General features: G+C 34.9%; 1 protein-coding gene across 50 annotated transcripts in view; it reads left to right on the forward strand.

The window, feature by feature from the left end:
* Positions 1-24,659, forward strand: part of LRFN5 (leucine rich repeat and fibronectin type III domain containing 5) — a 285,174-nt gene that overhangs the window by 175,789 nt on the left and 84,726 nt on the right. For 14 of the 50 annotated variants that reach the window (XR_012415752.1, XR_012415749.1, XM_073997288.1 and 11 more), the window contains exon 3: positions 19,481-19,567. The exons of the other annotated variants lie outside the window; for them this stretch is intronic. The gene's annotated coding sequence lies outside the window, so the exon portion shown is untranslated. The remainder of the gene's footprint in view (positions 1-19,480; positions 19,568-24,659) is intronic. 50 annotated transcript variants of the gene reach the window in all.

A 24,659-nucleotide genomic window follows, 5' to 3' on the forward strand; every position in this document is an offset into this window, starting at 1 on the left:
TTTCTTAAAGTTTCTTAGCTAAATTACTTTTTTTTTCTCTACTTAAAATTTGGTAAATTTCCATCCAGAGAAAAAGTCTTGGATTTTACACATTTAAATGATATTATATAAAATAAAGCTTTTACGTATTTATGTATGTATGTATATGTGTATGCATATATTTATCTACCCATCTGTCCATCTGTCTGTTAATCTTTGAGAAAACTAACATCCCAGTGATATTCATTTGTTCCATTCAGACTATTTCTTCATTTTAGTTTTTAAGTATTTATTACAAAAAGTCTCCGAAACATGTATCGCTTGTCAATTTTAATTTTTTTAATGTTTAGATTTCCTGTTTTTTAAATTTTGTTTTATTTTTAATTGTCTTTCTTATTTTATTATTTAGGTTTTCATATCTTTATTGTTGATTATTAAAGTAGAACCAAAATATAAATACCCCATTATTTGCACACATGTTTTCCTCTTGGAACTCTCTCTATCCCTGCTTTAACTTAGACTTATTGCTCTCTAGACATGCTCCAAACCGTCATCCTGAGACCACCCTTAATTACTCACCTTGTTAGAACATGGAATCAACTTATTTCTTGGTGCATAGGATTTCTCATCACTTGAATTAATCATTTTATTGTAGCTGTCTTCAGATACTTTATGAGAAAATTTGGGGGAGTAAATCTTGTTGAGCTCTTCCAGGTCTGAAAATATTCTTACTTAAATTTGTAATTTGGCCTACATGCATTGTTCCACTTTCTGTTAACATCAATGTTGCTGATTAGAATCCAAGATTTATGGTACGTGTCTTCTCTTTTTCCTCTCTAGAAAATTTAAGAACTTATGTTTGACTTATTTATTCATCCACTAAGTAGTTGCTGTGTGCTGGCTATAGTTCTATGTTATGTACTTAAAATTGAGCAGTGGGCAAAGTAGACAAAATTCCTGCTCCTACATATTTTACCATAGAGCTGGCAGAGAAAGACTAGCAATTTCCTAATGATTAGATCCATGAATGTATCTTTTTACATGCATTGTGTTAGACATTCAGTAAGCCCTTCCAGTCAGAAATAGTGTAATCTGAACCAACAGTAATTATCTTACACTAGTATGCAATGACTGAATTCACTTTATTTCCCTGAAACATTGTCTCATTAGAGGTAAAAGTTTTTACAGTAATCTTTTGCAACTTATGCCTTTTATCATGTTTTTGTTTGGTTCTAAAATTGGGACTCAGTTTCACTTCTCATGTAATCACACAGGATTTCTACTATTTTAACATTTTGACTTTATTCCATATACTCATTTTTGTCTCTGATCATTTATTATAGTGTTATATTAATTTACATCTCTGTAATATGTGTTTTAATCTTTCTGAGGCTATTCTAGTTGAGGTTTTCTTGTGGTGTGTATGCTCTTTTTTCATTTTACCTTTTATTATTCTTTTTTCTGTTTATTTTAACTTGCTCTCTGGTTTTCCTTAGATGACCTGGAAAACTTAGTTGTATGTCCAAACTTTAAAATAGAGTATAAATCCAACTGGGAGCACTGTGTACGATGAAGCTTACTGACTAGTGAGCTTAGCTCACGGGTAAGTACATAAATTGCTGGTTCCTGTACTGGGCCAAGGGATCACTAAACATCAGAATGTGGAGACCTTTTCTGTAGTGTACAAATAACCAAAAGTCTGCTCTAATTCTTCCAAGGGGGTTCATTATGATTGTTTTTTAGGAAAATCTTTTCCACTATTTGCCTGGGAGTTTGGAGGTTGAGTTGCTGCCAAGCATTCTGTGCACAGCAGCATGTGTGTATTGAGGGGGCTCACTGCTGATCCAAATACAAACTTAACAACTAACAGCGCTATTTTCTACTGCACATTTCACTTACCCTTTCCCTCCTGCTTAGTATTTCTAGGTACAGCTTCTTTTTCTGGTGTTCTGAAACATTGCTTGCTTCCATCTTCCAATACTATAACCCTTCTTCTACAAGTTCTACAAATCTGATTTGTAGACATTAGAACTCCTTCATCAACTTTTTTTCTTTCTCCTATTTGTTAATTTATTTTTCTGTTGATGGCTTCAGGCTGGTTTTCCTTATCGCTGCGGATACTTTTGTTTCTAAATTGATTTACTGTCAGTTATATGGTAGGGTGTGTGAGGCGATAAATGCCTTTGGTGGTGTTCCCTGTCTTTTGTAATTGGAAGTTGAGGAAGTGTGGCTCTTGCTGCTGTTTTTGCCATTGTTGTTTCATCACTTACAAATAATGGGTGATATTTAGTGTTTGAGTCCTAAAATTCCTCTTTGTACACAGTATAACTGATAAAATGGTATCTCAGGCTATGAGTTAGAACCAATGGAGGGGAAAGGAAAAGAAAGGGAAGGGAAAAGGAAAGGGGAAGGGGAAGGGAAAGGGAAAGAGAAAGGGAAAGGGGAAAGGGAAAAGGAAGGGAAGGAAAAATTTGTCAGTGAACAATTATTGGTAAGATATTGGACAAAGTATTTTATGTAATATGGATAACTCACCTGTTATATCATATATAATTGGCATCAGCTAATATTTATGAAGGACACTTCCAAAATTTGACACCTTATTGATATACGCTGTGGGTCACTTAAAATTTCAAGTTGCATCACATCCTATAATTATTTGTGTATTTGCCTTCATTTATCTTTAATTGGAGGTTTTTAAATGGCAGGACTTATGTTTGGTTGATATTGTTGTTTCTTAAAATACTGATCACAGATGAAACCAAAATAAATTATTGGCAAATGTCCTTAAGTTAAAGCTAATTACTGCAATGATATATTATTTTAGTTTATAATTCTGGACTCTACTTCAAGTATAAGTAAACTAAAATTGGCAAAAGTGAGAAATCTGTATTAACATGTAGGGTATCAGTACTTATACTTTAATTTTAGATAAATAGTGAATTCTAATTTCTTACTATATTTTCTAATAATTCAATGAATATATTCAATAATTAAACAAACATATATAACAAATTTTATGTAACAAGTACATTATTAGACAGTAGAGATATAGGCAAAAAAAAAACCCATTACAACTTTATTTAATATGAATTTAGCTGTACTCTATCTAAATATGAGATACAAACTGAAGTCAACAATTCCTAACAAATGAAATAATATGTTTAAAAAAATTAAATGCAGCATACACGGCAAATCAGAGGAAAATATATACAATAAAAAAGTAAGTCTAAATTCTGTGTCTCCTAACTCATAAAAGATTCCCCTGGAGAAAAAGAGAACTGCAGTGCCTTTTCAAGGAAAATATAAAAATCACTAGTATTGTCTAAATGCTTTGAAGAGGCAAATTTGTCTTTTTAAAAAATACTAGCTAGAGAGGAGAGCCATGAAGAAAAAGATGTAAGCTTCACTTATGAATCAAATAAAAAGACTGGATATACATATACATTATTTGTACTTTTCAACAATCCTATGGCAAAATTAATGGCACACTCTTTTGTTTATATATAATAACAATATCATACTATATCTAACAATATCAGAGTTATATATATGTGTATATATATATTACATAATATACATGTGAAAATATTGGTAAAGGAGTAGAAAAAACCGATTTTGAAACCTGGTATAATTTAAACTTAGTTTCCAGTACTTAGCAGTAAATGATGTGTAAATATGCACAAAAGTATTCAACCACTCCGTATCTGCGTATAAAAAATGGATTAACAATCCTCTCCAAAAAACTGTTATGAGGATTAAGTATATGTATGTTTGTAAAGCACTTAATCTGTGTATCCAACTAATGGTAGGGATGCAATTAATGTCAATTAAAATCTTACATATTTTTAAATTTTGTTCTTAATCTTTCATTCTGGAATTAGTATTCAAGAGTAATGTAGAACTTTTAGTCGTCATGCTTACCTATAACGAAACAAACTGCACATATCTTAGACAAAAGTCCTTGATCTTATACTTTAAGTGTTCTTTTCCAGTACCATTGACAGAGAGTTACTCCAGAGTAAAGATTTTCAGTGCTGCATCAGTGTTCTTCCATTTTTCTAGTTTTCTCCTACACCTGTTTACTTCTCTACAAGAAGGATCCTTGAGGAGCTTGAATCTCACAGCATGTGCTCATTAACCCAGACAGGGGGGCACTGAAGCACCATACAGAGTGTGTTGGAGATGGTAAATAGCTTTTTTTCTCTCCCTGCCAGCTTTGAGTGATTGGTAGGAACCGCACAAATTGCTCTTCTGAGAATGAAAGAATGCCTTAAAACCTGCAGGAGAAAAGCAGCATGTTTCACCGGGTGGGAGGAGCAACTCTCATCTTACTTGCCAGTTCCTTGACATCCCAAGTGGGTCTTAAGGTTAAGGTACCCCTGCCAAGGGGTGTTCACAAAAAACTGGGAGGGAGCTCAGTGAAGAGGCGGAAAGGGGAATGGACTCTGAATTCCCAGAATCTGGAAAGTGAGGAAGTCTTATGGTAGAGAAATTAGATGAGATGAAACAGGGTTAAGGTGGAAATATTTTGCGACTGATTTAATGCATCTTTCTGTCCCTTTTAAGTCGTCTCTCAGCAGTATTAAAATGGCAACAGTCAGCCTTAATGTTGTCAGAGAAAAACCAGAGCTGGACAAAAGTTAAAGCAATAAATATGGATTTTTACTTAGGGACTACTGCAATAGTGGAAAAGAAACCTAAGTATAGAAAAGGGCTCAAGTCAGAATACAGCAAAGACAAATGGGGATTTATAGCCAAGGAGCAGGTTGTCAGGGATGAGAGTTGGGAGATGGAAAATTACTAACAGAAAACATCAGAGGCGGGGAGGATTCTAGCTAAACTGATTTGACAGGGTTCCTGCTGAAGGCAGGCCATGGTGATCACATATTAAGGGTAGGAGATGAGGAATACCATCAGGTATGGGGGTAAGGGATTCTTCCTAAACTGATTTAGCGGGATTCTTACTAAAACTAGGCAATGCAAAGAGGAACACAAAACCCAAATGTCGAGTTCTAGTTGAGAAAGGAGTTTAGAGGAGCTGGGAAATGTTTTGTCAAGGAAAGTCTATCACCATAGAATAATTTAATAGGCTAGGATAACATTTTCTTAGCCCAAAGTTTTGTGGTCTTTAAATTTTACATGCAAACTGAAAACTTTCTCTTCCAGTTAAGTGAAATTTAGGCTAAAATCATAGTAAGGATGACATTCATAGGCAGGTTTTTTTTTTTCCTTTTCTGTAACTTTAGGCTCCAAAAATATCACTTACTCGGAGTTTAAATTGTTTAATAGAGTGTAGGAAGTGGGAAGAATATATCTAAGACGGTTGAAGAATTACTTGACAGTGAGATGGTGGCAGAAAACAGAAATGAAAGGGAATTGAATATTACTGAAGACAAATTGTAAGACCTTTTATTCAGCATAATCCTTTTCTGTGTATGTTCTGTGTATGTTCTTCTACAAGAAGGATCCTTGAGCTTAAATGGAAAATAAATCTAAGGGTCTCTTGGGTCCTATTTAATAATGCAAGTTGCCTTAGTGCTGGTATCAAGTCAAAGTGAAGCTCTTGACCTATACCTCCCAAGACTAACAAACAAAATAGAGTACTATAAAGATGTTAGTGGTTTTCAGGTATGTAATTATTTATGTGTAAAAATCAGATAAGTTAATAAATCATAGCAGGTATGAATTATCACCAGAACAAATAATATATTTCAGCATTTGTCATTAAGATTATTTTGACAGCCAATGGATGTGCAGTTTTTATGTTTTATGTATATTCTTTTCCAAAACTACATACAGTAACTATAGTAATTGGTTTAAAAAAGCAAATTCAGCTTATTGAACAGTTCATTTATGTGCATATAGCTTTTTTTTTTTTTTTTTTGAGACAGGGTCACACTCTGTCACACAGGCTAGAAGATGGTGGTGTGATCATACCTCACTGCAGCCTCAAACTCCTGAGCTCAAACAATCCTTCCTTCTCAGCCTCCTGAGCAGCTAGAATTACAAGTGCACCCCTTTGTGCCAGGATAATTTTTTTTTTAATTTTGTAGAGATGGGTCCTCACTTTGTTGCCCATGCTAATTTTGAACTCGAGTAATTTTCTTGCCTTGATCTCTCAAAATGATGGGATTACAAGGATGAGCCACCACACCTAGTTCAAATACACTTTTAGTTATGTTGTTGTTTTAGAATATTTTTTTATCATGATTTACTTATAACAGTAACTGGAACATAGCAAGTTCTCAAAATGTAACAACCCAGTGGATTTTTCTTTCCTGCTGCCCAGATAGAGCTGATTTATCAAGACAGAGGAAATGCAATGGATAAAGAGCTTTACACAGGTAGAGCCAGCTAAACAGAAAGCCAGAGTTCTTTTCGTTTATTTGTTTGTTTTTGTTTTGTTTGTTTGTTTTGAGACAGAGTCCCATTCTGTCACCCAGGCTGGAGTGCAGTGGCGTGATCTTGGCTCACTGTAACCTCTGCCTCCCAGGTTCAAGCGATTCTTGTGTCTCAGCCTTCTGAGTAGTTGGGATTACAGGTGCATGCCACCACACTTGACTAATTTTTGTATTTTTAGTAGAGATGGGGTTTCACCATATTGGCCAGGGTGGTCTCGGACCCCTGACCTCAAGTGATCCGCCCAGAGTCCCTGAAAGTGCTGGGATTACAGTCGTGAACCACTGTGCCTGGCCCAGAGTTTTATTACTACTCAGATCAGCCTCCCTGAAAATTTGGAGACTAGGGTTTTTCAAAGATAGCTTGGCAGAAAGGAAGTTGTGTAGTGAATGAGTATTGATGATTGGTTGGGGATGCAATCATAGGGGTGTAGAAAATGGTCCTAGTGTGCCAAGTCCACTTCTGGGTAGGGCCCACAGGACAAGTTGGCAGATCTGGGTGGAGCCATTTGGTCATCAGAAATGCAAAAGCCTGAAAAAACATCTCAAAAGCCAATCTTAATTTCTACAATAATGATATTACCTGCAGGAGTAATTGGGGAAGTTGGAAATCTTGTGACCTCTGGAATAATGGCTGGTAATCATTTATGTCTACATCTTGGCAGAATTCAGCCTCCTCTCATCCTCCTAGCCTGGTGGTCTTTCATTAGTTTTACAAAGGTGGTTCAGTTTTGGGGAAGGACTATTATCATTTAAAGTATAAACTAAATTTTTCCTAAAATTAGCTTGGCCCAAGCCCTGGAAAGACTAAGGGAATTAAAGGCAAGTTGGAGGTTGGTTAGATCAGATCTCTTTCACTGTCACAATTTTCTCAGTTATAATTTTTGCAAAGGCAGTTTCAAAAACACATTTGTTAAATGAATAAATAATTGATTTATTCTCCTAATTTTTTTCTACTTTTTAATTGCCTTATAATGTTCTGAACAGAAACTGATATTACCTCTAATACCAATAAATCTTCAGAATAGAAATGTGCATTTCCTTTTTTAAAAAAATGTCAGCTCACTAATTCTAGAAATTATCATTATATTAGCTATTACTTGTAAATATCTTTAGGCCATTAGTGATGGTAATGGTTTTACTGCAGAAGGAATGAGGATGAAAGATCAATGTGAATCAAGAAGCAGATGGAGGATAACATTACTAAAATTAGCTACACAAGAAAAGTAATAAATAGCATCTGTATTTTCAATTTAAATAAAAATGTGATTACTGCAAAATTATGTGCCTGCTTTGCTTTTGAAGCAAAGGTCTGGATGACAGCAAAGGTCTGAACATTTTTATCAGAAAAAAATATTGGCCAGATTGATTATCATGAAAGCGAAAAATATCAGGAATATTAGATGTTTATTTTTATATATTATAGAATAAAATATAGAAGAACAAATGTATCAGTTATGCAGATGTGGATAATTGCAAGTTCTCACAAAACTCCTCAGGGCATGCTTACATGGGTTTTATTTAAGGAGAGGATACGGTAGAACAGGAGGAAGAAAATGAAGACAATTGTAGGAGCTGAGTGACTTCCTGGTGCAGCTCCTCAGGGCGGTTTTCTTTTTGGTTGTTGCACAGCAGACCTTTCTCCTCAGATTACGAATTATCAAGGTATGTATGAGGAATCTTGGTCACATGGACTCAGGCATAAGTTTTCAGTGGACTCTGCCCACGGGTCTTGCAGGCAGACCTACAGATCTGCAGATGCAAGTTTCCCCCACAAAAGTCAAACTTGCAGTGCCAGTTTTATTTGCTGGCCCCTGGCAGCCGTCTCAAAATATGTCAAAGAAGTATATTTTGGGGTAAAGTATTTTTATTCCTTTCACTAGTTCATCTTGGGCTTACTTTGAGGGCCAGGATTAGACTTTGAGGAGTCTGAGAAATAAGCCTAATGATACTTCAGTTAAACTGCAAGATAACCTTTAACATTAACCTTGCTAAATTAGAGATGTACATATCTAGATCATTCTAGGTAACTTAGGATCCTCAGAAATTGACTGCCTTCATTGTGCTCAGCATTCAGGGAATACACACATATGAGCTATCTGTCCAGCCAAAGGCTTTATTGCTTTGTTAGGGAAAAGGGCTGAAAAACATAAAGTGAAAAATGTACTAGATGGATAGTCTATTGCTATTTTATTGTACTTTATCATTAGAGAAAAGGATGTTTTATTTGCTAGAGTAAGCAGAATGATATTCCTAGAAGTGATAGCACTTAAGATAGATCTTGAGTAACTAAAAGCTTTGCTGTGATTACATGCGATAATAGTAAGCATTCTGAGTACCTTTAAATAATAAACCAGGGCCAAAGCCACCTTCTTTATGCTGGGAAAGTGAGCCCAGATGTTGGTGGAGGATGAAATTGGAACACAGTATGATTGAAATTTGGCTATGGATTAGGACTGGGGATTCATTTCACATTAAATAATAGAAATAACTTTGTTAAAACCTGTTAGCCAAAATGACAACTGCATATGTTGTCAGAATGACAATATCCATACTTAAGTGTAATACATTTTTAATAAACAATAGTTCTAGAATTATCTTAGCCATTTGAAGAATATGGAAAACGTCTGATGAAAAGCTATTTCATACACATCTACTGAATCTATACCATGATATAGGCACTGAAACCTGAGTTAATGAGATCTGAATTCTCTTTGCAAGAAGATCCTGAGCATTATGTGTGAACGTTAGAAAGCACAGACCAGCCTGTCTGCTGGAAGGGGCAATGAAAATATTTTTGGTATATTTTTAGATTAATGTATACTAATGTGATGAAAAGGAAGTGTGATGATGAAAACTTTCTTTTCGTGTGACAAAAAGAACGTATAGGCAGCAGTGGGTTAATAAGAATTTTCCTTGCTACATAGATGTGAATGAAATTAGAAATTACCTTGAGCCCCCACCCCTTTTATTTTTAATAATTGGACTCCTATACTGGATAACTTTGGGCAGTTTGATATTGGAAATGTAAAAATGATTTTGAGGCTAATGCTATCAAAGTGAATAATTTTCACTGTGTTTGTCTCCAGGACTCCTTGTAGTCTAGTCCTGACCATCAGTCAAAGTAAGACCAAGATGAGTTATTTGGTGATTTAAAATGTGCTGTTTAAAGTTTGATACCTTAAACAAAGTTACCCCCAGGATTAGCTTATCTATATATTTGCACTGTAGCATATTAAGACAGTGCCTGTGTCTTGAACCTGTATAATTCTATGTTATATTTTAAGAAGTAGAAAGAAAATGGAGCGGGGGAGGAAGAAGAGAAAGGAGAGAAAAGGAGGGAAGGAAGGAAAGAAGGAAGGAAGGAGGGAAGGAAGGAAGGAAGGAAGGAAGGAAGGAAGGAAGGAAGGAAGGAAGGAAGGAAGGAAGGAAGGAAGGAAGGAAGGAGGGAGGGAAGGAAGGGAAATAATCGAGGGAGGGAGGGAGGGAGGGAGGGAGAGAGGAAGGACCTATGAGATTAGTTCTGGAAACAGTATACCCAACTGTGGCCAGACAAGGAAGGGAGGGAGGGAGGGAGGAAGGGAGAGAGGAAGGAAGGAAGGAAATAATCGAGGGAGGGAGAGAGGAAGGACCTATGAGATTAGTCTGGAAATAGTATACACAATTGTGGCCAGACAAGGAAGGAAGGAAGGAAGGAAGGAAGGGAGGGAAATAATCGAGGGAGGGACGGAGGGAGAGAGGGAGGGAGTGAGGGAGGGAGGGAGGACGAAGGACCTATGAGATTAGTTCTGGAAATAGTATACCCAATTGTGGCCAGACAAGGAAGGAAGGGAAGGAGGGAGGAAGGGAGGAAGGGAGGGAGGGAGAGAGGGAGGGAGGGAGGAAGAAAATAATCGAGGGAGCCGGGCGCGGTGGCTCACGCCTGTAATCCCAGCGCTTTGGGAGGCCGAGGCGGGCGGATCACAAGGTCAGGAGATCGAGACCACGGTGAAACCCCGTCTCTACTAAAAATACAAAAAATTAGCCGGGCGCGGATGTGGGCGCCTGTAGTCCCAGCTACTCGGGAGGCTGAGGCAGGAGAATGGCGTGAACCCGGGAGGCGGAGCTTGCAGTGAGCCGAGATCGCGCCACTGCACTCCAGCCTGGGCGACAGAGCGAGACTCGGTCTCAAAAAAATAAATAAATAAATAAATAAATAAATAAATAAATAAATAAATAAAAGAAAATAATCGAGGGAGGGAGGAAGGACCTATGAGATTAGTTCTGGAAATAGTATACCCAATTGTGGCCAGACAAGGAAGGAAGGGAGGGAGGAGGGAGGGAGGGAGGAGGGAGGGAGGGAGGGAGGGAAGAAGGAAGGAAGGAAGGAAGGAAGGAAGGAAGGAAGGAAGGAAGGGAGGGAGGGAGGGAGGGAGGAAGGAAGGAAGGAAGGAAGGAAGGAAGGAAGGAAGGAAGGAAGGAAGGAAGGAAGGAAGGAAGGAAGGAAGGAAGGACCTATGAGATTACTTTCAGCAATAGTGTACCCAACTGTGGCCAAGGAAGGAAGGGAGGGAGGGAGGGAGGGAGGGAGGGAGGACCTATGAGATTACTTTCAGCAATAGTGTACCCAATTGTGACCAGACCTAATAATCCTGACTAAAGCAGATGTAAAAACACTAAAACAAGATAAATCAAAAGAAGTAAAACTCCTTCTAATGTTTCAATAATGAATTAGATGTGTGTCATTTAACAAAATTCACTATTAGCATAAGCTAAATGTAACATAACTTTCAGGCTTGACAGTCAATTGATTGCTTATTAGGTCAGGAAGAAATCCATACCAGCTCCTAATCACGACCCTGCATGGTGCATTTGATCATAGTATTGTCCCACAGTATAGGTTTCTAGGTACTTTGCTTGATCAGTTATTCATTCTAAAATACAAAGTCCTCTATTCATCTGGCATTGTAACTACCATCAGCTTTAGCAGAAATATGCCTGCTGTTGAACTGCAGTTATGCGAAGCAGGAGGACATTTCCTATCCTCAGATTATTCTTCCTTTATACTACAAAGTGCCACATGGCTATAGTTATCTGGATTTTTTACTATAACGAAACACAATTATTCTGTTTTAGAAAGTTGTGTTTTAAATGGCTAATTCAACTAGGTAATGTCCATTAGTAGGAAAGTGATTAAACAATTATGAAATAGTTGTGAAGTGAATATAAAATGGAACAAAAATGACAGTCTAAGTGTGTTTTCATGAAAAGTGACTATAACAAATTAAGTTTAAAAAGCAGTTTAAAATAACATAGTTGATTATTTGTATTATATCTAAAATAGTAGACAGGAACCTTACTAAACTATCTTTTTAAAATTCTTAATGTAACATTGAAATATTGAGAGAGTGGCAAAAAATGATATAGGTATAGCAACCAATCATTACATTTTTCCAAGTGACAGAACTGTGATGTGACCTGTAAAAGTCTAATTTTATAAAACTCTTCAAAATTTTAATTAAAATATATTAGCCAAGTAAGGATGTTAAGAGTATTTATTAATTATCAACAATATTACCTCGGGATGGTAGCATTTTGTTTTATATTTACATTTGTCTAATATTTTAAATATATTTTTGTGTATTTTATATCATATTTATATATTTTATATTTAATATTTGTTTTTTAAATTATGGCAAACAAAAGAAATATATTTAAATATTAATCAAGAAAATGATAGCATACGGATTTATGGGAGATACACATACACACATTTATGTTTTTATTTAGTGTAAAAATACTATCTAAAAATACTGTACACTCCTGATTTGAGACCTTTCCAGATAAGAGGTAATGAATGTAAGAGGAATGAGAGGTAAGCATGTCAGAGAATTACTGACAATCTGTTTATTTAGGATCTAAGGGAAGCCAAATTTACCAAAACTATGACCAGAAAGTGTGGATAGCAGAATAAGTCGCCTCAAATCTATACTAATGTAAAAATCAACTTTCAAATACTATCAAATTTATCTTTAATAATAAAAAGTTAACATTGTAATTAGTGTTTTTAAAGCTGTGAAGTCACCGAGTTGATTGAACTTTATGACATAATTGTAGACCAATACACAGATTAACAGACATTCCATTGTAGTTTACTTCAGTGACGTTTATTATTCTAGAGAACTTAGAAAACCAAACCTAAGAAGTTCATCTCCACCAGTTTTTGCCTGAAGAGTTATGTAACGATAAATTACTGCCTCATTGAGATCCCCAAATTTTGTTAAATTTCCTGGCATACCAGGAAGACCATAGCTACATATGAGGCTGGATGCTTGTTAAGACACAGAAGAGATGCCAGTTTTTTGCTCAGAGCTTTGTAGGCGTTAGTTTCATGTCTGTTCTAAAAGCCTTGGTGGTAATTGTGGGCTTATCATCCATAGTAAAATCAGAATTACCCTCAATATGACACCCAAGGTATTGTTGATTGTCTCATTTTTCTATCAGATGCAGATAAAATAGGAGAATAGTTTTTCATCGACCTATGCAATATTTACATGGCCATTAGAAAGAAAGATGCAGGTTAAAATTATTTTCCTAAATTCTTTTCCTAAATTCTAGAGTGAAAATGAAGTACTATTTTTTAAGTTTTTATTTTAGTTTTCAAAAGCATTATATTTATCATTAAGCGGTATTATGAAGAAAATAAGAATATTTCATCTCATTCTCATCAGAAAATAAAAGCAAAATTAAAATATCAATAACACACCCAAACAGCCTGCCAACCTTAATGCTGTCTTTTCTGTACTGTCCTTCTTAGTTGAAAACACGCTTTCTAGTGTGCAGCTAATAGAAAAGCCTTCAGGCAAGCATAAGGAAAAGCAGAAACTACATGTTGATGATAAGACTTAACGGTTGTGGTTATTTTTTATGAAAATAAAAATGATATCTGGGTAAAGAACAATAAAGCCATCTATTAGATTAAAATACAGAATTATATCATAAGGATTTTATTGGTATTTTTCCTGAGGATGAGCATCATATGGACAGTAAGGGCTTAATAATAAAAAGATAAATTACTCAATTTTAAAATGTGCAAATAATCTGAACAGACATTTCTCCAAAGAAGGTATAAAAATAGTCAATAAGCATATGAAATGACATTCAAAATTATTAGCCATTAGAGACATGCAAATAAAATAGCACTTCACATCCACTAAGATGATTACAATAAAAAAGATAGATAATAACAAGCGTTAATAAGCATGTGGAGAAATTAGGATTCTCATATATTGCTGATAGGAGTGTAAAATATTGCAGCTACTTTGGATAACAGTTGGTAGTTTCCCAAACTCTTAAATATATGGCTAGATACGACACAGCAATCCTTGCCTTGGGTATACATACTCAAGAGAGGTGAACACATATATCCACATGAATACTTGTACACAATTGTTTATAGTAGCACAATTCATAATAGCCAAAAAATGGAAACAACCCAGGGAACTATCAACTGAGAAATCCATAAATAAATATGGTATATACACACAATGAACTATTGTTCATTAATAAAAAAGAATGAAGTGATGATATGTACTACAAAGTGCATGAATCCTCATCACACTAAGTGAAAGAAGCCAGTCAGAGAGACTCCATATTGTAAGATTCCATTTGTATGAAATGTCCAGAATAGAAAAATCTGCAGAGAAAAAAGAACTAGTGCTTACTTAGGACCTGGTGGGTCAGGTGGAAGGGCTTGGGAGAAGTAGGGAGTGAGTGCTGATGGACTAGGGGTTTCATTTTTGAGATGATGAAAATATTCAACAATCGATTGTGGTGGTTATTGTACAACTGCATTAACACATTAGAACGCTTTGAATTATATACTTTAAAAGGGTAAATTGTATGGTTATTTATTTTTATTTCAATAAATCTATCTAAAATAATTACAGAAATAAAGATGGAATATAAGATAATTCAAAGTAATTCTTTGTAGCATAACATCTTTTAAAAAGTCAGCAGAAAGCACGAAAAGTTATTCTGGTGAATGTGGAATATCTACTATCTAGGACATTACACAGAAGATAACCTTATTATAAACTAATTAAATACTCTGAATCAATTTTTCATTTAACAGAGATAAAACTGAGTTCTTACACAAATCCACATGTACTTGTATGTACTCCAAAATGATATCAGAGAAATAATACACAGATTGTTTTAAAACAAAATGATCAAAACAGGTCTTCATTTTTTACAGAATTTGGATTTATTTTATATTAAAATGATTTTTAACTAGGAATTTCTGTGGGTTTTTTAAAGGCTAGCATCTTAATAATATTATAATTTTAGTTCTCTTGTTTCCTGGGAATTGTGATAAACTAATCAGAACAGAGCTCCTTTATTTCAAGACATTCATTTTTAATTTCTTAGTACCTTCTGAGGGTAAGAAAATGTTTATACTTGGACAATGATGAACACAGATTATTCTATTATATATACAAAGGCACACAGAAAACTTGCAGTTTTATTTTTATAACTTCAGCCACATGTCAGAAGTAGAAATATATACATATGTGTGTTTTTATATATATATATATATAATCAAGTCAAAATTCAAAAAGATCTGTTTGACAGAGATTGTTTGTAATTAAAATTTTGTATTTTTCTTTGCTTGAACAAAATGATTTTAAAACAATAAAATTTGTTAAGTAAAATTAATATAATGAAACAATTTTTTAAATGATTGCCTTCTGAGCAATATTTTATTAGTATAGATCAAAATTATTTCAAGAGAGAACAAGGCAGTGTACGTATGATGGAAAATTTCATGAAGATGGTTATATTGTGCTAGATCTAGGAATGGGGTGTCGATTTGAAGAAGTAATCACATTCCAGACTAGAGAAAGGACATATGCAGATACCTTTTAACTGAGGAAGATAAGTAAAAGATGCTAACTGCATAGAAAATATATGTTGAAAGTGATGAGAAATAGATAGGAAAGTTGTTTCCCACCCTTTGAAATGGTTGTATTTCTAATACTGATATGCAGAGATAATTTGAAGATGACTCTGAATACTAAACTACATTTTTAATTGTCCACTCAAATCTGTTTTCAACTAACTACAGAGAACAATTACATTAACAATTTCATCCCTTCGATTTTTCTTTTTATTACAGTTTAAGTTCTGGGATACGTGTGTAGAATGTACAGGTTTGTCACATAGGTATACATGTGCCATGATGATATACTGCAACCATCAACCTGTCATCTACGTTAGGTATTTCTCCTAATGCTATCTCTCCCCTTTCCCCCAATGCCCTGTGGCCCCTGTGTGTGATGTTCCCCTCCCTGTGCCTATATATTCTCATTGTTCAACTCCCATTTATGAGTGAGAACAAGTGGTGTTTGGTTTTCTGTTCCTGTGTTAATTTGCTTAGAACAATGGTTTCCAGCTCCATCCATGTCCCTGCAAAGGACATGAACTCGTTCTCTTTTTATGGCTGCATAGTATTCCATGGTGTATATGTGCCACATTTTCTTTATCTGGTCTATCACTGATGGATATTTGGGTTGGTTCCAAGGCCTTACTATTGTGTATAGTGACACAACAAATATACGTGTGCATGTGTCTTTACAGTAGAATGATTTATAACCCTTTGGCTATATACCCAGTAATGGGATTGCTGGGTCAAATGGTATTTCTAATTCTAGATCCTTGAGGAATTGCTACACTGTCTTCCACAATGGTTGAACTAATTTACACCCCCACCAACCATGTAAAAGCATTCCTATGTCCCCACATCCCCTCCAGCATCTGTTGCCTCCTGACATTTTAATGATTGCTATTCTAGCTGGCAATCTCATTGTGGTTTTGATTTGCATTTCTCTGATGACCAGTGATGATGAGCTTTTTTTCGTATGCTTGTTGGCCACATAAATGTCTTCTTCTGAAAAATGTTCATATCCTCTGCCCACTTTTTGATGGGGTTGTTTTTTTTTTTTCTTGTAGATATGTTTAAGTTCTTTGAGATTCTGGATATCAGCCCTTTGTCAGATGGACAGATTGCAAAAATGTTCTCCCATTCTATAGGTTGCCTGTTCACTCTGATGATAGTTTACTTTGCTGTGCAGAAGTTCTTCAGTTTAATTAGATCCCATTTTTCAATTTTGGCTTTTGTTGAAATTGCGTTTGGTGTTTTAGTCATGAGTTACTTGCTTATGCCTATGTCCTGAATGGTACTGGATTTAGGAAGCCAGTGTTTAGAGCAAATTTTCTAATCCTTTCTTATTATGACCTTATTATTCTGGTCTAAAAGGAGCTACAGTTCACTATAAAAGGTCTTTCTGCTGGCAATCAACAAGTACTAATTGAACAATAGGTTTTAATTAAATGGTATGAAAGATCAACTGAGTAAAGAACATAATTCTTTCCCTAAAATAGCTTGTAATGCTTTTAGGGGCATAATAAAAGCACAGAGGAGACCCTGTATAAAGATATTTACAGAACCTTCCTAAATGATTAATGTTGTTGGGCAACCTAGATGCACTCAAGGAATTCAGCAACGAGGGAATAAATCAATGGGGACTCAGATAGACTAGGAAAGAAACCCTACTATGTACCACATACTGACTGAGCTTCATGTTTGCCTGTTTTACAAAATGGAATATGTTAACAATCTTAGGAGCCAAAGTTTTCCTGTTTCTCAGATGATTAAATCAACACTCAGAATCAATATTGCTCAAGTATGGTGTGGCAAAACCTTCAGAAATTTGGTCTTCTAACTCTCCATTCCTAGCTGTCTTACTTTGCTTAAGTTTCTTCAAAACTTAAAAACTATGAGAATCTAATAGTTTGTGATCTGGAATTTGCAGTAGCGGTGGGATTTTAGCAGAGAGGAGAATGTAACAAAGAGGGCATTTCAACAACCTGAAGTTGACGTTTGAATCAGAAGTGTTCTTTTTCGTTCTATAAAGGAGAAAAATTGGTGCTATGTTTTCCTAGGTTTGAGTTTTTAATGTAGCCTGTAATTTATTTTGCCAAATAATCCAAGAGGAAATATACAGTCTTTCTTTTCATCCCCAGATTATTAGAAACTTCAGCTTTAGTCCTAAATATCACCACACATTAAATATAACATGGCAATATAGACTTGGAGTACATGAATCTAATATCCTTTACTGTGCTCATTCAGAGCTCAAACTTTAGAGTCTTGCCTAGTCTGATACTCATCTTATTCCTTCTAAGTGGACAGACCATAGACTATTTAATACTAGGCTCCTCCTTGTATCTTGGAAATCCTTCTGCCTTAGGTGAATTTGAGGGAAGCAAATAAAGCAGTATTCAATAAACTCTATGTATTATTTTGGTATTCATGACAACCCCAGGAGGGAAGTTTTATTATTTTTATTCCATTTTGCAAATGAAAAAAAAACTGAGTTATTAGTCACTGTACAAATACTTCTTGTGTCTTAACTGCTATATCTAATTCTTAACCTTAGCCACGTTATATGATCCAACATAGAGAATGGTAAGCTGTGGTCCTCTAAGATGGGCAGAAATATAGCAGGTGCTTTGATTCCTGTATACCGTATTTACAAAGATTGGTAGTACCCAGTTTTCTCCTTAATTTCTTGACATAGAGAGTTTGAATTTATGTCTTAAACTCATATTCTGTAAAAAGAAGCATCAGTTTATTTTACTAATGTACTGTTGGCCCTATTTCTTGAGTATTAGTCCTGGCCTGGTCTTGTTAGGTTAAGAGAATCTTTGTCTTCCTGGGCCTGTCTTTGCAATTTGTGCCTCTAATTACTGCTCCCCCTTACTTTGTATTTTGTCACAACTAACCTACAGAAATGCCATATTCAGTCAACATCAAAACATGTCTTTTTCATTGTAGGGTGTGTATTAGACAAATGGACAAATTGGACAGCATCTATAGTGTTGGGTGGTGGGTAGTGAATCTAATAGTTGGGACACTTACTGTGAAACACTTCTGAGATGGAATAACATTTAAGCTTTGATATGAAAAAAGAGAAAGAATATTGATGGTTAAGAGAGGGCAGAAGAGCATTTCAGATTAGAAGAACAGCATGGAAAAACATCCATGGTAAAAAGCACGGACAGCACTTGAAGAACTAAAAAATAGTCTATTCCAGTAATAACAAAGTAGTCTACAGATGTCCATTAAATCCAGTTGATTAATGGTGTTGTTGAGTTCAACTAGGTCCTTACTGATTTTCTGCCTTCTGGATCTGTTTCTTTCTGATAAACAGGTGTTGAAGTCTCCAACTATAATAATGAATAATATATTTCTCCTTGTCATCCTATCAGTTTTTGTTTCTGCAAAACAGACGCTCTGTTTTCAGGCACATGCAAGTTAATGATTGTTATATTGTTCATGGAGAATTTACCCTTTATTATTGTATAATACCCCTCTTTATATGTAATTAATATCTTTGGTTTGAAGTTTACTCTCTGAAATTAATATAGCTGTTCTTGCTTTCTTTGGATTAATACTAACATGATGTATGGGTCTCCACTCATTTACTTTTAATTTTTACCTGGTTTTGTATTTAAAGTGAGTTTCTTGTCTGGACGTGGTGGCTCACATCTATAATCCCAGTGTTTTGGGAGGCTGAGGCAGGAGGATCACTTGAAATAAGGAGTTTGAGACCGGTTTGGGCAGCATAGCGAGACTTTGTCTCCAGAAAAAATAAAAATAATTAGCCAGGTGTGGTGATGCCTGCCTGTGGCCCCAGCTACTCTGGAGGCTGATGTGGGAGGATCGCTTGAATGCAAGAGATCAAAGCTGACTCCAGCCTGAGTGCCACTGAATGCCACTGCACTCCAGCCTGGGTGACCAAGTGAGACCTTGTCTCATAAAAATAAATAAATAAATACATAATAAATAAATACATAAAATGAAGAGGATGTCTTGTAGACAAGATGTAATTGGATCTTGTTTCTTGATCCACTTTGTTAATTTCTGTTTTCTAATGGTTACATGTAGACCATTGATGTTCAGTGTGAGTATCGTTATACTTGGATTACTATCAGATTTGTTAGTGTTTTCTATTTGTTGCCCTTTTTAGTTATACTTTTTTATTTTCATTTTTTAGAGTTTTCTCTAGAGTTTGCGGTATACTTTTACAACTAATGCAAGCTGGTGTAGCGTTTCACAGAACACTGTATCCACTTCACAAGGAGTGAGTTTTATATTTTTATTTTCACCCCCTTCTCTCTTCCCTCCCTCCTCCCCCATGCTCCTCTTCCTCCTCTCCTCCCTTTACTGTATTTTCTCCCTTTGTAAGTTCTTTATAATGATAAAATAATTCTAATTCTTTTCTCCTGTTCCTTACGTCATTGCTGTCATTCATTTCACATATATATATATATATATGCATAGAATATTGAACAGATTTTTGCTATTATTATTTTTTAAAGTTATCTGTTAGATCAATTAAGAATAAGAAAAATTAAAAATTTTATTATATCTTCTGTGCTGTTTCCTTCTTCATGGAGATGTGCGTTTCTGACCTCTATTATTTTCTTTCTCTCTAAAGAACTTATTTTTTAATGTTTCTTTTATAGAAAGTCAGTCTACTGGCAATAAATTTTCTCAATGTTTGTTTGTCTGAGGAAGTCCTTATTTCTGCTTCATTTTTGAAGGATTATTTAATAGCGTACGGTATTCTATTTTTTTCTTTCTCTGTCAATACTATACATATTTCTCTTTAATTTCTTCTTGTTTGCATGATTTCTGAGAAGCTAAATGTAATTTCTTATCTTTCCTCTTCTAGAGGTAAGATGTTTTTTATCCTCTGGTATTTTCCAAACATTGTCTCTTTTTAAAATTTTCTGTAGCTTGAAAATGATATACCTAAGTATAGTGGTTTTGACATATGTACTGCTTGATTTTTTCTGAGCTTTCTGGATCTGTGATTTGGTGTCTAAACATAATTTGGGAAAAATCTCAGTCATTATGGCTTCAAGTATTTACTATCTTTCTTTCTTTCTTTTATTGTTTTTCTAGAATTCCTATGACACGTGTTATACCGTTTGTAATTATTTCTCATTTTGGGGTTATTTTGTTCTTTTTAAAAGTATTATTTTTCTCTAAGCTTTGTAATGTGGGAAGTTTTTGTTTTTTTTTTTTTTTTTTTTTTGAGATAACCTCAAGCTCAGATTCTTTCCTCCGCTGTGCCTAGTCTATGGGTAAGCCCATGAAGGTAATTATTTATTTCTGTTACAATGTTTTGAATCTCTAGCATTTATGGCATTTATGTTTGTTTCTTTATTAAACTTTTTATATCTCTGCTTACATTATCTCTGTTCTTGCATGTTGCCTGTCCATTAGAGCTCTGAACATCTTAATCATAGTTGTTTTAATTTCCCAGCCTGAGAATTCCAACATGCCTGGCATTTGAATCGTATTCTGCTGCTTGTTCTGACTCTTCATAGGTATTTTTTTTCTTCCTTTTTAGTTAGCTTTGTACTTTGTGCTTGATAACTGGACATGATGTGCTAGGTAGATAGAACTGCTATGAATAGACTGTTAGTGACATGATGGTAGAGGATGGGGTAGAGAAGCATTCTATAATCTTAGGAGAAGAACTGTCTTTTGCGAGCTTGGACCCCTGAACTGAGAGCTTCTCACATGCTTCTTAGTTCATTTCCGCAACTCTATAGGACAGGATGACTAGAGGGGTCTGCAGTTGGGTATTTCTCTTCCTCCAGGTCACTTAGATGCTGATGAAACTTAGAGGTTAGGATTTGGCTAAATTCCCTCTTCTGAGAGAAGACCTTATTAGAAGAGCCAAATGCTCTGACACATTTCAGAATGTTTATTTTCATCCTTCTTCTGCTGGAAGCACTGAGCGTTTTCTCCAGTGTTTGCTATGAGAACTTAGATGAACTCCTGGAGGTAAAATACAAAAGAGTGAGGACCCCTGATGTCTAGGTCTCTTTGGAGTTTTTAACTCTCAAACTTCGTGCTGAGCCTCCAGCAATTTATCAATCATAGCTCAGGTTTTCCTCTCTAGTTAGTGGTTCCTTCTGAGGTTTGCAGGCTTGGGTTTCTGCTCTAGCAAGCTGTGATTCTCTGCACCCCATCATGAAACCAGAAATTCAATGCCATTTTGATTCTAAATCCTTTTCTATGACTTAATTTTCCTCTATGTATTCTAGAATATTCACATATACTTTATTTCCTTTAATTCTGGAAATGTTAAATTATTACTTATATACTTATTTGTTTCAAAAAATCATGCTAACTGAATATTAATTCTCTGGGTCTTAGCCTTTTACTTTTTTATTCTTCCATTCCTGTTTAGCATTCATTGCCATTTCGTTCTACTTCCTGGATGAGATACTTAACTGTATCCTCAACTCTTCTTTTAATTTTATCTATTGTAATTCATGGCATTATTTTTTCCAGTTTGTTTTTTATATAGATTTCAATTTTTGATTTGTGAATCAATTTAAACAGGGAACAAAGTTCTTAATTATATTGGCTTTTAATGGGGGACTAAAATATCTCACTATTTTATGTAGAGACCATTAACCAAACTTTATTTAGATTTAGTAACTAAATATATCATTTACATATACATATGGAATATATATACACATTCCATTTACATTCCTTTCTTTCAAGTGATATATGCCATCACATTTCCAATATTTCTTAAGTTGCATGTGGGCTAATTAGCTATATTCTTGTGATCTTTCAAGTGTGCTCTGGCTACTTCTCTTGTTTCAATTGTAACTAGTATGTTGGAATATCTATTGTTATCTCTCCAAATATTTTTGTCTTTTTGTGTTAATTCTTTATTTCATCTCTTTACCATAATTTAAAAAAAACAGATTTGTGGGCACACTGCAGTTTTGTTACATGGATATATTGCAGAGTGGTGAAGTTTGGTCTTTTAGTGTATCCATCACCTGAATAGTGTACACTGTACTCAGTAGATAATTTCTCATCCCTCATGCCCCTCCTAAACCTCCCACGTTTTTAAGTGTGCAGTATCTATTATTCCACTCTGTATGTCCATGAGCACACATTGTTTAGCTCCCACTTATAAGTGAGAATATGTGGTATTTGGCTGTGTTTTTTATTTATTTTACTTAGGATAATAGCCTCCAGTTCTGTCCATATTGCTGCAAAAGGCTTGATTTTATTCTTTTGTATATCCATATGGTATCCCATCATATAAATGCATCACATTTTAATCGAATTATTCATTGGTGGACACTTAGTTTGACTTTGCTATAGTAAATAGTGCTGTGATAAACATATGAGTGCACATGTCACTTTTATATGATTATTTATTTTCCTTTGGGTATATATCCAGTAGTAGGATTGTTGGATCAAATGGTAGTTCAATTTTTAGTTGTTCGAGAATCCTTTGTATTGTTTTCCTTAGAGGTTGTACTTATTTGTCTAACCAATAATGTTTAAGTGTTCCCTTTACATTCATATTAACATCTGTTGATTTTGATTTTTTAATAATAACCATTCTGATTCATGTAAGATGTTTTCTCATTTTGGTTTTAATTTGCATTTTCTCTGATGACTAGTGTATTAGTCTGTTCTCGCATTGCTATAAAGAAATACCCAAGACTGGATAATTTTTAAAGAAAAGAGATTTAATTGGTCACAGTTCTGTAGACTGTCAAGGAAGCATGGCATCATCTTCTGGGGAGGACTCAGGGAGCTTTTACTCATGGCAGAAGGCAAAGTGAGAGCAGGCATCTCATGGCCAGAGCAGGTGGAAGAGACAGAGAGAGGTGAGGTGCCACACACTTTTAAACAACCACATCTCATGAGAACTCATTATTGTCACGAGAGTGCCAAGGACGATGATGTTAAACCAGGGGAAACCACCTTCATGATCCAATCACCATCCACCAGGCCCCTCCTCCAACATTAGGGATTACAATGCTACATGAGATTTGGTTGGAGACACAGATCTGAACCATATTAACTATTGATGCTGAGCCTTTTTTCATATGTTCATTGGCCACAGGTATGTCTGCTATTGAAAAATGTCCACTTTTGATAGGGTTATTTTCTTTTTTTATTTTTCATGCTGATTTATTTGGCATTATTTTAGATGCTGGAAATTAGTCCTTTGTTGAATGCATAGTTTGCAAATGTGTTCTCCCATTCTGTAGGTTGTTTGATACTCTGTTGATTATGTCTTGTGCTGTGCAGAAAATTTTTTGTTTAACTAAGACCCATTTGTCTATTTTTGTTTTTGTTGCATTTGCTTTTGGGGTCTTAGTCATAAATTATTTTCCTAGGCCAAACCCCAGAGTTTTTTTTCTAGGTTTTCTTCTAGGATTTTTATAGTTACAGGTCTTATATATAAATATTTAATCTATCTTTAATTAAATTTTAAATATGGTGAGAGATATGGATCCAGTTTTATTCTTCTGCATGTGGCTATCCTATTATCTAGCACCATTTATTGAATAGATTCCTATTCCCGTGGTACATTTGTGTTGACTTTAATGATAACCAGTTAGTTGTAGATATTGGCTTTATTTCTGAGTTCCCTATTCTGTGCTACTGATCCATGTGTCTATTTTATAACAGTACCATACTGTTTTGATTACTGTAGTCTATAGTATAGTTTGAAGTTAGATAACATGATGCCCCCAGCTTTACTCTTTTTGCTTATAATTGCTTTGGCTATTTAGGCTCTTTTTGGTTCCTTGTGAATGTTTGTTTTTTGTTTTTTGTTTGTTTTTAATTCTGTGAGCATTCATATTGGTCATTTCAGAGGAATTTCATTGGATCTGTAGGTTGCTTTGGGCAGTACATTTATCTTAACAATATTGATTCTTCCATTCCATGATCATGGAATGCTTTTTGAGTTGTTTGTGTCATCTCCAATTTCTTTTACTAGTGTTTTATAGTTTTAATTGTACAGATCTTCATCTCCTGGGTTAAATATATCCTGAGATATTTTATTTTTTGTAGCTATTATAAACAGAATTGAGTTATTGATTTAGTTGTCAGTTTGATTGTCATTGGTGTATAGACATGCTATTGAGTTTTGTATGTTGCTTTGCATTGTAAAACTTAATTAAGTCAATTTTCAAATGTTGAAGTCTTTGAGAAGAATATTTAGGGGTTTCAAGGTATACAATTATATCATCAACAAGTAGAGACAAATTGAGCTCCTCCTTTCCAGTTTGGATGTTTTCATTTTTTTCTTGCCTGATTGTTCTTGCTAGGTTTTCCAATACAGTGTAAAATATGAATTGTAAATGTAAAGTATGAAAGCGAGC

Source organism: Macaca fascicularis, chromosome 7 (genome assembly GCF_037993035.2).
Source record: "Macaca fascicularis isolate 582-1 chromosome 7, T2T-MFA8v1.1".
In the NCBI taxonomy this organism is placed as follows: Eukaryota; Metazoa; Chordata; class Mammalia; order Primates; family Cercopithecidae; genus Macaca; species Macaca fascicularis.